This window comes from Phocoena phocoena, chromosome 17 (genome assembly GCF_963924675.1).
Source record: "Phocoena phocoena chromosome 17, mPhoPho1.1, whole genome shotgun sequence".
In the NCBI taxonomy this organism is placed as follows: domain Eukaryota; kingdom Metazoa; phylum Chordata; class Mammalia; order Artiodactyla; family Phocoenidae; genus Phocoena; species Phocoena phocoena.
Window position 1 is genome coordinate 53,746,671 of NC_089235.1, and position 13,639 is coordinate 53,760,309.

A 13,639-nucleotide genomic window follows, 5' to 3' on the forward strand; every position below is an offset into this window, starting at 1 on the left:
TGGAGAACGGAGTAGAGAAGCAAAGTCATGCTTTAATGAATGCTGGATGTTCAACACATATCAGAACAGTGGGGTCTTTTTAATAATGGTTTTGAACTATCATGTATTTTTTTTTAAATAAAGAAACCACCCTGCACTCACCCTACATCACACCATACATAAACATTAATTCCAAGTTGGCTGTAAATCTAAGTCAAAAGAAAAGTAATAAAGTTTTTAGAAAGAAGATCATGTCCTATTGTGAGTGACAGAAATTCAACTCAAAAGAAGATAAGCAAAAAGGCCTTTATTGGCTAATGTAATTGGAAAATCTAGATTATGGGCCTCAAATACCCTAAGCACTATGTTACTGTCCCTGACTGCTCTGCTAGCTCATGCTTGGTTTCATCTTGTGTACAGGCATACCTTGTTTTATTGTGCTTCACAGATACTGCGTTTTTCCAAATTGAAGGTTTGTGGCAACCCTGCGTAGACCAAGTCTATCGACACCATTTTCCCCATAGCATTTGCTCACTTTGTGACTCTGTGTCATATTTTTGTGATTCTTGTAATATTTCAGACTTTTTCATTATCATTATATTTGTTTTGCTGATCTGTGATCTTTGATGTTACTATTGTAACTTTTTTGTTTTGTATTTTTTAACTAAGGCACTACATTGTTTTTTTAGACACATGCAATTGCACACTCAATAGACTACAGTATAGTGTAAACAAAGCTTTCATATGCACTGGGAAACCAAAAAATCCATGTAACTCCCTGTATTGAGGTGCTCTGGAAACAAACCAACGGTATCTCCTAGGAATAGCCTGCTTATAGGATATCTCCTCCAGGTGGACAAGATGGCCCCCAGCAGTTGCAGACTCACAGCCTCTGACATTGGCAGCTCCACTGAGGAAAGTCTGTCTTTTCAGGTACTGACTGTTGGGCTTGATTCATACATCCATAGTGATGTCCATGAGGGAAAGGCCTTGATAGGCTCAGCCTAAACTATGTTCCCGTGGAGAGATAGGACTTGTGATTGTTCCATAGGGATAACATAAGAAGTTGGAGAGTGGTTTCTTTTTTCTAGAGGAGCAATGCTGACCATTCAGGTTTAAAAAGAAAATAGAAAAATGGGATTTTTAGTCCAAAACTTATAAATTCTATATCAGAACAATAAAATAGAATCATAACACCAATGAAATGTTTCACGATTTTTAAAATATGCATACCTATTTCCATCAATATCATAGAATATATTGTATACTGAGCATCTATTATGTGCCCTGCCTTTTGTGTACATTATCCCCACTCTTCACAACAAACCTAAATGATTCTATTTTTATTCCTATTTTAAGAGGAAAAATGTCATCATAGCAAAATTATAATTACAATCCAGATTTATCTTGACTCCAAGGCTGTTGTTTTTCAATGTACCAAGTTACACCTCAAAGAAGATTTCCTAGCTCAAATAACAGTGTTCATAACTATCATAATCAGCAAAGGTCACTAAGTAGCTTCTTGTGGAATAAACTTGGAAAAAGTTTATTTGAAAAAGAATTGCATTATATTTAATTTTTAATTCAAAGAGGACAATGTTCCCATATTAAATTTAGAGTTAGCTTGTGCATAAATTAGCAGTGACAAAGGGTAAAGGCAGAAGTATTAAAAACAGCATACATTGTGTTCCCTGTGACTAACACAATATTATTTACAGATTTGGTTGCTGTGGCAATGGTCTCATATGCTCATCTTCATCCAGAAACCCAGCAAAGATTTTCTAGCAGTATAAATAAATTCCAAGTTAAACATTTTAAGATATCGCTTAATTTCCATGAATACAGAGAACATTCAATTATATACAATTTCATTACATCACATTATTGGAGTAGTAAATTAAAAGATATATTTATATCTGTAGCCTTCAAAAATTAAATTCAGAAGAGAGGATTCTCTTTTCTCCTGATATTTTCTTGGCTTTGCATATTCCTAAAATGATATGGCTTTATTCCCTTAAGACTGGAAGATTTGTAAGCTTTCACAGAACTGAGAGCACAGTTGCAACCAGGAACTTCTCAGTTTAAATTTTTAGTACAGTCAAAATATAAAGAAATTTATTGGCAAGGTAAGATCTCATTCTGATCTATACAATCTATACCAAAAAAAAATGAGCAAAATGTTGAGTTAAATGAATTATGGCTAAGACATTTGTTTCCTCTCTCTATGAAATGTTTAGTCATTTGGAAGAATCGTGTTTTCCTACGTGATGTCAAATTTCTATCTGTTTAGGGACCTACTTCCTATTTCCATTTTATATGGATATTTGACATAGAAACTTCTTGTTGACAATTGAAACTTTATGGTATTTAAAATCCAGCTAATCAGTTAAGTAACTTCTCTTTGCCACTGTCCTATAATTTCCTTGCATTGCTTTTGAGAGCTAGATCATTTAAAGGTGCCTTCTGTATCCAACTGATGATCTTTGTTTCTTTTTATGTTTCTGTATGAATTAATCTATACACAGGATTCATTTATTTTGACGGATGGTAAATAATTTTTCTTTGTTTTCTTTTTTTCGTATCATCTATTTAATTGCCCTGATCAGGGTTTAAAACTTCCTTGTCAAAATTATCATTACTTCCAGAAAATTTTGAATTGATCAGTTTATATAGAAATGAACACTTCACAGTCTAGTAACTGATCATCTAGTAATGGCTTCCACATAGTTGTGATGGATAGTTTAATTACTGAAAATGTGAAACACTTCTAAGTGTATGTGAACGAAGCCTTTATTTCTACATTTGGTGGATTACAATAGCAGTAGCCAATTTAATGCCATCCTAAGTACTAACATTTATGAAATAAGCATTATATGTTCTGGTTATGTTTTTATAATATTCATTAAAATAAATCATCATTAAAATTACAAAATTGTCATATTCCACATAAAATTTTCTGTGTACCGTCACTGATATGCTGATTGCGTGTTGGGACACACTGGCTTAAAAAATAAAGCCCAGACTCCCATTTCGAGACATGTTAGATTCTTTATAATCTCATCCTGGCTAGTTTCTGATCTTATCTTTAGTTTTCCCCTAATATATACACATTTTCCCTGATTTTCTTCATGTTGTTTCTTCTGAAAAGAAGCTCTTCCTTTCAACTTCTTCACTTAAAAAACTCTCATACCATTTCCTACATACTTTTCTTGGAGCATTTATTACATTACATTTTATATGCTTGGTTGTTAGTATGTATTGCCTCTCATAGACTTGTTTCTTGAAGAATAGCTGTCCTCTGGCTTTATTGAAGCAAAGCCTTAAGGAATTACTATTTACTATAAATAATGCTTCCAAATATCAGTGATTTTTGAGTTTTTATATCTACTGAAGTAAACACAAGCAAATCCTTTTCATTTATTGTTTGACAATAGAATTATGACATACTCATTAGAGAAAATTTGGAGTATTAGAAATTCCTTTCTGCTAGGCTGATTTAGAATATTTGGTTTTTTAAAATATATATAAATTTATTTATTTATTTGTTTGTGTTTGGCTGTGTTGGGTCTTCGGGGCTGTGCACGGGCTTTCTCTCGTTGTGGTCAGCGGGGGCTACTCTTCATTACAGTGCGCGGGCTTCTCATTGCGGTGGCTTCTCTAGTTGCAGAGCACGGGCTCTAGGCATGCGGGCTTCAGTAGTTATGGCACGCAGACTCAGTAGTTGTGGCTTGCGGGCTTTAGAGCACAGGCTCAGTAGTTGTGGTGCATGGGCTTAGTTGCTCTGTGGCATGTGGAATCTTCCCAGGCCAGGGCTCGAACACGTGTCCCCTGCAGTGGCAGGCAGATTCTTAACCACTGCGCCACCAGGGTAGCCCTTGGGTTGTTTTAAAGTTTGGTAATTACTTGCTTTTGCAAGCCAGGCTTGTGAGTTCCTTTATAATACAATTTCCTTAAAAACATGGACCATTTGGTCTATTTGGTTCTGTCAGTTATGTGAAAAAGTAACCACAGTTACCAAAGATCTTGTCTGGCTATAGTTAGTAAGACAAAGAATCTTTCCTTTATTTCCTGGTCTCGATGCTTGGCCTATCACTCTTTCAGTGGTTAAGCTGAAATAATTTAGCATTGGTTAGTTAGAAACCCGTTCACTGTCTGACAGAAGCCTTAATGTGAGAAGACTAAGAAAGGTCACCCTCAAGCCTTATCTTCTTCTATTTAAGCTATAGATGCAGTTGACTTTTCCAATCTTCCAAAGCCTGGAGTTACTGGACTCTGTCAATATCTACTGCTGTTAGTACTTAGAAAACTGCTCTTAGCAGAACTGTTCCTTCTCTGCTTGCAGACTGGCTAATTCTTGCTTAGTTTAATCTCATTCCTTCTGTACACTGTGAAAAGCAACAACAAGTAGCCAACATAAATCAATTCCCTGAAATATTCCAACAGTGTTTCCTAGATCTTGAGATTCAGGAAATACATGAACCAACTTTCCAAGCGTGGAGGAACATTTTACCAAATGGTTTGTCATGCCATAGTCAGGTTCAACAGCTCTCCAGCGTGCAGTAGCTGTTTCCTCACTGTGTGTTGTCCAATTTACACAAGCGTGTTACATATTTTAGGTTTTGTTATTGCTGTATTCCACTTCTAGGTACCAATTTCTTCATTGGCTAGGATATATCTAGTAGGTACAGAAGCTCAAATGAGAGGAAAATTTATTTTTCTCTCTTGTCACAAGATGGAGGTAAGTCCAGCAGAGTGGAGAGATGGCTCTGTATCATAAAATCACGAAAGGGCTCAGATTCCTTCTGTATTGTTGCCCTGCTATCCTCTATTATATTTAAGGTTCTTATGGAATCCAAGGGTTATAATAGTGGGCAATTGCAAATGCTCAGGCTTCCCATTCTAGGAAATGATAGAATTAAACACTAGCTATACCCACATGTTATGATTTATTACTTACATATTTAAACTTGTATTAATTACTTAGCAAATTGCGTATTGTTCATTCCATTGGTTGGACATCTTGTTATTCAACCAATCTCTGCTTTCTTTAGAAAGTATTAAATTCGGTTTGGGCAGGATAAGAGAGAATACTCTAATTGAGCAGTGTCCTGAATAGTAGGGTTTGCTAATTTGTTACTGCTTATAATTCTGGGATTCCCAAGGAGGTGGATGCCATTGGTTAAAAAAAAAAAAGCTAAAATCAGGAAGAAACAGTGGAAAGGGAAGTCAATTTTTAAAAAGCACTGAAGAGGAAATGAGTAAAAATCTAGTACAGATGTTTGTTTGTTCTCTTGTTTTCTTCCCAAATTCCTCTCCATGGTAGCCTCAATCTGGTAGATTATCTAGCTGGAAATATTTATTTAAACAAAGAGTGAAAAAAAGAATAGTAAAGACATAATGATAATGTATCATATGTGTTGGCATTTTAGAGTTTCCATTTTGCCTAAGACAATGAAACGTAACCTTTGACAGAAAGACATGGAAATAAGTAGCTAAAAGTGATAGGTTCTGAAAGAGAATTGCCTTCAGATAAGCAAATACTTCCTATATAGGAACCATATGTTAATCAACTTCACACAGCCAATGAGATGACAGAACTCCAGCTTTCCTCTGAAGGAAAATAGATGAGAATCTTTGAACAGAGAGATTGCAATCGTGGTGAATAAATAGCACAATTAGAGTATCTTCTTATATATAAAGGTCAAAATAAACTGATGTATGTTTATCCATGTAACTATTTTGTAAGCTCCTTTAGAGGACACACATCTATTTTAATACAAACAAAATATAGCTAGTGCCTTTTATAGTGTGCTGATATAAAGACAGACCAAGTAAGCCTGAGAGACAAAACAATCCATCTTGAATCAAATGATTACATCCAGGGTGGATGCAGAATTTGATTAAAAGTTTATGTAACCATTTTATTTTTAATAATTAAAATGTAATTTAGAAGGAAACTTTAGATAACTTCTATATTTCATGGAAATTATAACTTTCTTACCTCTGCATTTTATTTATTTAGTTAGTTATTTTAACATTTTAATTGGAGTATAACTGCTTTACAGTGTTGTGTTAGTTTCTGCTGTATAACAAGGTGAATCAGCGTTATGCATACATATACCCCATATACCCTCCCTCTTGCGTCTCCCTCCCACCCTCCTTATCCCACCCCTCTAGGTGGTCACAAGGCACTGAGCTGATCTCCCTGTACCATGCAGCTGCTTCCCACTAGCTATCTATTTTACATTTGGTAGTGTATATATATCAGTGCTACTGTCTCACTTTGTCCCACCTTACCCTTCCCCCTTCAAGTGTCCTCAACTCCATTCTCTACGTCTGTGTCTGTATTCCTCTTCTGTCCTTAGGTTCTTCAGAACCATTTTTTTTTGATTCCATATATATATGTGTTAGCATATGGTATTTGTTTTTCTCTTTCTGACTTCACTCTGTATGACAGACTCTAGATCCATCCACCTCACTACAAATAACTCAATTTCATTTCTTTTTATGGCTGAGTAATATTCCATTGTATATATGTGCCACATCTTCTTTATCCATTCATCTGTTGATGGACATTTACGTTGCTTCCATGACCTGGCTATTGTAAATAGAGCTGCAATGAACATTGTGGTACATGACTCTTTTTGAATTATGGTTTTCTCAGGGTATATGCCCAGTAGTGGGATTGCTGGGTCATATGATTGTTCTATTCTTAGTTTTTTAAGGAACCTCCATACTGTTCTCCACAATGGCTGTATCAATTTACATTCCCACCAACAGTGTAAGAGGGTTTCCTTTTCTCCACACCCTCTCCAGCATTTATTGTTTGTAGATTTTTTGATGATGGCCATTCTGACTGGTGTGAGGTGATACTTCACTATAGTTTTGATTTGCATTTCTCTAATGATTAGTGATGTTGAGCATCTTTTCATGTGTTTGTTGGCAATCTGTATATCTTCTTTGGAGAAATGTCTGTTTAGGTCTTCTGACATTTTTGGATTGGGTTGTTTGTTTTTTTGATATTGAGCTGCATGAGCTGTTTGTATAGTTTGGAGATTAATCCTCTGTCAGTTGCTTTGTTTGCAAATATTTTCTCCCATTCTGAAGGTTGTCTTTTTGTCTTGTTTATGGCTTCCTTTGCTGTGCAAAAGCTTTGAAGTTTCATTAAGTCCCATTTGTTTATTTTTGTTTTTATTTCCATTACTTTAAGTAAAGCAGATTGTCCTCCATAATGTGGATGGACCTCAGTTCAATCAACTGAAGGCCTTAAGAAAAGACCGACCTCCCCCAAGGAAGGGGGAATTCTGCCAGCAGACTGCCTTCAGATCAAACTGCAACTCTTCCCTGGCTCTCCAGCCTTATGATCTATCCTGCAGATTTTGGACTTGCCAGTGTCTGCAACAGTGTCAGCCAATTAATTACTTAATCTCTCTCTCTCTTTCTGTCTCTGTACACACACACACACACACACACACACACACACACACACACACACACACAGAGTTTGTTCTGTTTCTCTGGAGAACCCTGACTAATGCATTCACTAACTAGCTGTTCTAGTGTTGACCATCAAAAAAATTAATAATAAGTTGGTGAATCAGATAAATCTGAGTAACAGTGAAGTTTAAACAGTCATTATGGCATACTTTTTCTTTTCAGTGTTAATACTTCTTGTGCCAACTTTGTTTTTCTGTCTTGAGTAGCTCATGTCCATGTTCAGCTTAGCTTAACCTCAGGTGTGGATTAGGGAAAATGGCACTAACATTGTGGTATGAGTGGGTAGGGAGATAGGTGGGCTTTGTCTAATTATGTTGCCATACTCCTATCATAGCTTTAGAGAAAGAATATCTCTGGTGGATTATAATTTATGTGAGCTGTAGTTTTCTTTGGTGATCCTAGAAGTAATTACTATGAGATTCAGGAGCATCCTTTTTAAGGAAAAATGCTTTATTTGTGATATTACCTTATTCCTTCCATTACTATAGTACTGAAAAACACCTACTTCTATTTGGCTCTAAGGCAAAATAATGGAAAGGAAAAATTAGGCATTTTAGGGTGAAGTAAAGCAAGGGGTGCCTCTTGGATCCCTCCCTTATTGTGTGACCTTGGATAAATTTCTGTGTATCTGGGTTTCCAGTTTTTTCACTTATTTACATATGTGATTGTTAATTTTATGTGTCAACTTGATTGGGCTCTGGCGTGCCCAGGTATTTGGTCAAACATTGTCCTGGGTGTGTCTATGAGGATGTTTCTGGATGAGGTTACATTTGAATTGGTAGACTGAGTAAAGCAGATTGCTCTCTCTATTGTGTTTGTGTCTCATCTAATCAGTTGAAGTCCTGAATAGAACAAAAAGACTAAGAGGGAACTCCTTCTGTTTGACTGCCTTTGAACTGGGCCATTGGTATTACCCTGCTTTTGAACTCAAACTGAAACATTGGCTCTTCTTGGGTCTTGAGCCTGCTGGCATTCAGACTGGAACTACACCATTGGCTCCCCTGGGTCTCTAGATTGCTGACTGCAGATCTTGGGACTTGTCAACTTCTATAGTCGCATAAGCTTATTTCTTATTTTATATATACATACATACTGGAGATATATATCACATATATATATTCTATTAGTTCTGTTTCTCTGGATAGTTTCCTTATATCAGTGTTTTTAAATACTAAAGAAGCTGTAGTAAGAATTACATTTTATTTGGTAGCCAACTAAACATCCCCCCTACATACATATACACACATATGTATTAGATAAGGTTTGCCTTTTCTACAAAATCAGTTTCATGTCAAATATTTTGTTAATATCTAATTATAGAAAGATCTTCAAACTCATAGAGAGATCTTCAAACCACCTCCTTATGAATTAGAAAATATTTCATTTAATGTGTAAGTGTGTCTGGAAGTTCAGAGCCCACAAGGATAATGCTATGCACGCCATTTATGCCTGATTGAGTTTTTTCCTTTCCATTTCTCCATTTCAGTCAAGGATGAAGATTCTGGTTCAATTAAATAAGCTGCGGATAATAGCAATTTCCTCTGTTTAACAATGTAAAATATTCTTTAACTTTAATCCAAAATCACAATAAATGTTAATATCTGACAGTTACTATTCAATGTAAATGAAGAACCAAACTGTAATAATTGCAATGAACTGTAATGTTAAATGGATTGTAATATTTATTCCCTTTAGGTATGAAGTGTAACTCAATTATTGATGCAGGGTTTTGAATAGCAAATAGACCTTCTAAAAGTTTTTCTATGTTTTTCAGTAGAGCAATGATTAAAAGTTTGAGACAGAGAAATAAGATGGAAATATGTTTCTAATTTTATTTTATTCAAACTCCTTTGGTTATTAATGCCCTCCTCAATGGAATGCAACATATTTGGGGAACATGTGGGAGATGGGTGATGACTTTGGGTCTTGTTTGCCATAACAATAATACTTCTGGAAACCTTCACACATGTTTGGCATGTTGACAAAATTGCTAGTTTCCCCCCACCCCCAAAGTTTAGCCCATAAAGAATGCTTTAAATGCCAGTTAAATACATGATTTTTATTACCAAAATACCACATAGAAAATATCAGCCAACTGTGGTTACTTTACATTTAGAAAATCATGAAATTCACTTTTGAGTTCACAATCTGTCAAGAATGGTGAGGTGTCTGAGATTTTGTCCTTTATGTAAGCTAAAAAGTCAGCGTGCCATAGTTTCAAAGATCCTGGCAAAAGTCATGGGACTCCTGGGACAGAGTTGAAGGACTCTATTACTCATGGCAAACGAGGCAGCATGAGTGTCATGTTTCTCTTGTTTCCCACGTCCCATGGAGGTGGACTTGGTCAGTGCAGTGGATGTGTGTCACAGTTGAGTTTAGAGAACCCTAATCTTTTAAAAGCCTTCAAGTAAACATGTCCAACTTTTGACTCAAAGGGAGACACTATCTTTATTATTTTGGGCATCACACAAATATACTTCTGTTTCAAGAGAGACAATGCCTCTATTTTCTAAACTTTCGTGTTGTATAGACATCCATGAAAAGCTATTCTAGAACAAAGCTATCAGTGCTTCTGTTTGCAAGATATGCAGAAGTGTAAGAGTTGCATGGAAAACTGTCTCTCAACACAATCTCTCTTAGACTTTTCCTGGAAAAAGCAATAAATTTAATTATGATATAAAAAGTTTAATTAATTTTATACAAAAATACTAGATATTGTGTTATCACTAAGAAGTATAGTTTTGAATTTGTCAGCCAATATTTCATTTAAAAATCATATATTCCATTTCTATACATACTGTAGGAATAACTCTTTGGAAAGTTGTGTGAGCCATTTTATTTTTTCTTTTGTCGCAAATTATGAGTTAAATAAGGCAAAATATGTTTTTTATTAGCAGTTATAGAAAATTAGGGAATTATATCGATAAATTAACTTTTTTCCTTGAAAATACTTTTGGCACTATCAAGTCAGTTTGCTAAATTTCCAACTATTGTTTTCAATTTTGAAGTTTAAAAAATTTTTTTGAAATGAAGGAATAAGATCAAGTAATCCTTCTCTAGCCAATGTGTGCTTCCGGCACATCCTCTCCATGTCCCTTTGCCACTGTTCTCATAATCTGCAGTGCTTTTTGCAACGTGTGCAGTTCTTGCTTGGAACTTGTGAGTTGTACTTTAATATATTCAATTCTAGTCTAGTCTGTGCTATGCTATCTCACATCCTATCCCACCCATTTCATTCCATTCTATTCTACCTCCATTCCATTTTCTTCCATCCACTCCATTAAAAAAAGAGTGGTCACAACTCAATCAGCTTATTTCATCATCCATTAATGGTTTTGGATCTGCAGTTAAAAAAAAATAACACACTCTGTACATTGAAATAATTCAAGTTGTTTCCAAATCTGGGAGTAAGAGCTGTGTAATTACTTTTCTTTTTTGTGTGTGTGGTACGCGGGCCTCTCACTGTCGTGGCCTCTCCCGTTGCGGAGCACAGGCTCCGGACGCGCAGGCTCAGCAGCCATGGCTCACGGGCCCAGCCGCTCTGCGGCATGTGGGATCCTCCCGGACCGGGGCACGAACCTGTGTCCCCTGCATCGGCAGGAGGACTCTCAACCACTGCACCACCAGGGAAGCCCCTGTGTAATTACTTTTAAAAAAGATCTTATTTTCATATTAAAATGATAACAGGAATACTATACAAGTATGCAAAAGGACTCTAGCATTTGTTTTATAAAAGTTACTTTTATTTGACTCCAAGATGTGTGTTTTGTTTTCAGACACATTCTTTGACTCACAAGTCTACCAGTCTTTGAAATTTGAAAGAAGGTAGCAAAAGTCTGCTATTATACTGTCCTGACCAATTCTGACGTGGATTGGACAAATTGTGTCCCAATTCTTTTTTGTTTCTAGATCATAAATATCCTGTTCAAGTAAGTACCTGTTACCTAACCCCTCTCTCGGCATATGTACAATGTCCTTAAAAGGCTATCATATGAAGTCGAATGCAAAACTCTTGCTCTGTGCTCTGAAAAACAGTTCTAGAAAATACATGTCAGCAATGGGTGAGAAAGATGATTTTGCTAACTGAATCAAGTATATCTGCTAATATTTCCCTGAAGATTAATTTACAAGATAACGTGACGAATGCCGAGTGGAGAGATAGAGTCTATTTATGTACTGAGGATTTTGGAATCAAACAAATTTGTTTCTTTGAGTTATTTCTTTAACATATTTGATTAATCTGTATGAAAAATTGTATAGCATATTTAATTTAAATTGAGAGTAGAAGAGTACAAATTAAAGAGTTTGTCAAATTACCATTGATAATAGACTATTTAAAATTATTATTACAAAGTTAGATATCACTGAACTTAAAAAAAGAAATTCCACCCTTATACATAGAGATTTCTGTAGGGAGTAGCTATTTTCCTTTGTTTGAAATCTTAAAATAATAATTAGTCTGTGTGAGTAAAGAAGCTATGAGTCCAGCTAAAGGTAGGAAAGAATGGCATTTATTTTTACGTTTTTATTCATTTATTCTTTCTTTTCCTGATGCTTGTGGTCAAGGTGGTTCTATTGTATGTAAAGGTTGTTATTATTATTATTTTAATTTGAGGAGCAAGTCCTGTTGAATGAATTTCCTACAAAGTACAGTTTCCATAGCAACTGTAACTGTCTTTTATTTTCACATGTACCATTTAGAATTAGTTGACAATAATAATTAGAGACTTAGATAAAACATTTGCTATACAGCAAAGACATGTATAAAGACATGGTTTTGGGAAAATTGTCCTAGTTTAGAGAAACTGAAATTACCTTTTAAGGAAGATTTGATTTTCTTCCTTAGATAGATGACTGAAAAATCTATCTACATAATCCAGTGTGAAGTATTGAGGTTATTACTGACAACTGCAAAGAACATTTTCCCTCCCATAATTTCAAAATCCCATTTGTTTGTATCATCTTTAATTTCTTTCATCAGTGTCTTAATAGTTTTCTGCATACAGGTCGTTTGTCTCCTTAGGTAGGTTTATTCCTAGGTATTTTATTCTTTTTGTTGCAGTGGTAAATGGAAATGTTTCATTAATTTCTCTTTCAGATTTTTCATCATTAGTGTATAGGAATGCAAGAGATTTCTGTGCATTAACTTTGTACCCTCCTACTTTACCAAATTCATGGATGAGCTTTAGCAGTTTTCTGGTAGCATCTTTAGGATTCTCTGTGTATAGCATCATGTCATCTGCAGACAGTGACAGCTTTACTTCTTCTTTTCCTATTTGGATTCCTTTTATTTCTTTTTCGTCTCTGATTGCCGTGGCTAAAACTTCCAAAGCTATGTTGAATAAGAGTGGTGAGAGTGGGCATCCTTGTCTTGTTCCTGATTTTAGACGAAATGGTTTCAGTTTTTCACCATTGAGATGATGTTGGCTGTGGTTTGTCATATATGGCCTTTATTATGTTGAGGTAACTTCTCTCTATGCCTACTTTCTGGAGAGTTTCTATCTAAATGGGTGTTGAATTTTGTCGAGCCTTTTCTGTGTCTATTGAGATGATCATATGGTTTTTCTTTTTCACCTTGTTAATATGGTGTATCACATTGATTGATTTGCATATATTGAAGAATCCTTGCATTCCTGGGATAAACCCCACTTTGTCATGGTGTATGATCCTTTTAATGTGCTGTTGGATTCTGTTTGCTGGTATTTTGTTGAGGATTTTTGCATCTATGTTCATCAGTGATATTGGTCTGTAGTTTTCTTTGTTTGTTACGAAGAGATGGAGAGATATACCATGTTCTTGGATTGGAAGAATCAACATTGTGAAAATGACTATACTACCCAAAGCAATCTACAGATTCAATGCAATCTCTCTCAAACTACCAATGGCATTTTTCACAGAACTAGGACAAAAAATTTCACAAGTTGTATGGAAAACACAAAAGACCCTGAATAGCCAAAACAATCATGAGAAAGAAAAATGGAGCTGGAGGAATCAGGTCCCTGACTTCAGACAATACTACAAAGCTACAGTAATCAAGACAGTATGGTACTGGCACAAAAACAGAAATAGAGATCAATGGAACAGGATAGAAAGCCTGGATATAAACTCACACACATATGGTCACCTTATCTTTGATAGAGGAAGCAAGAGTATACAATGGAGA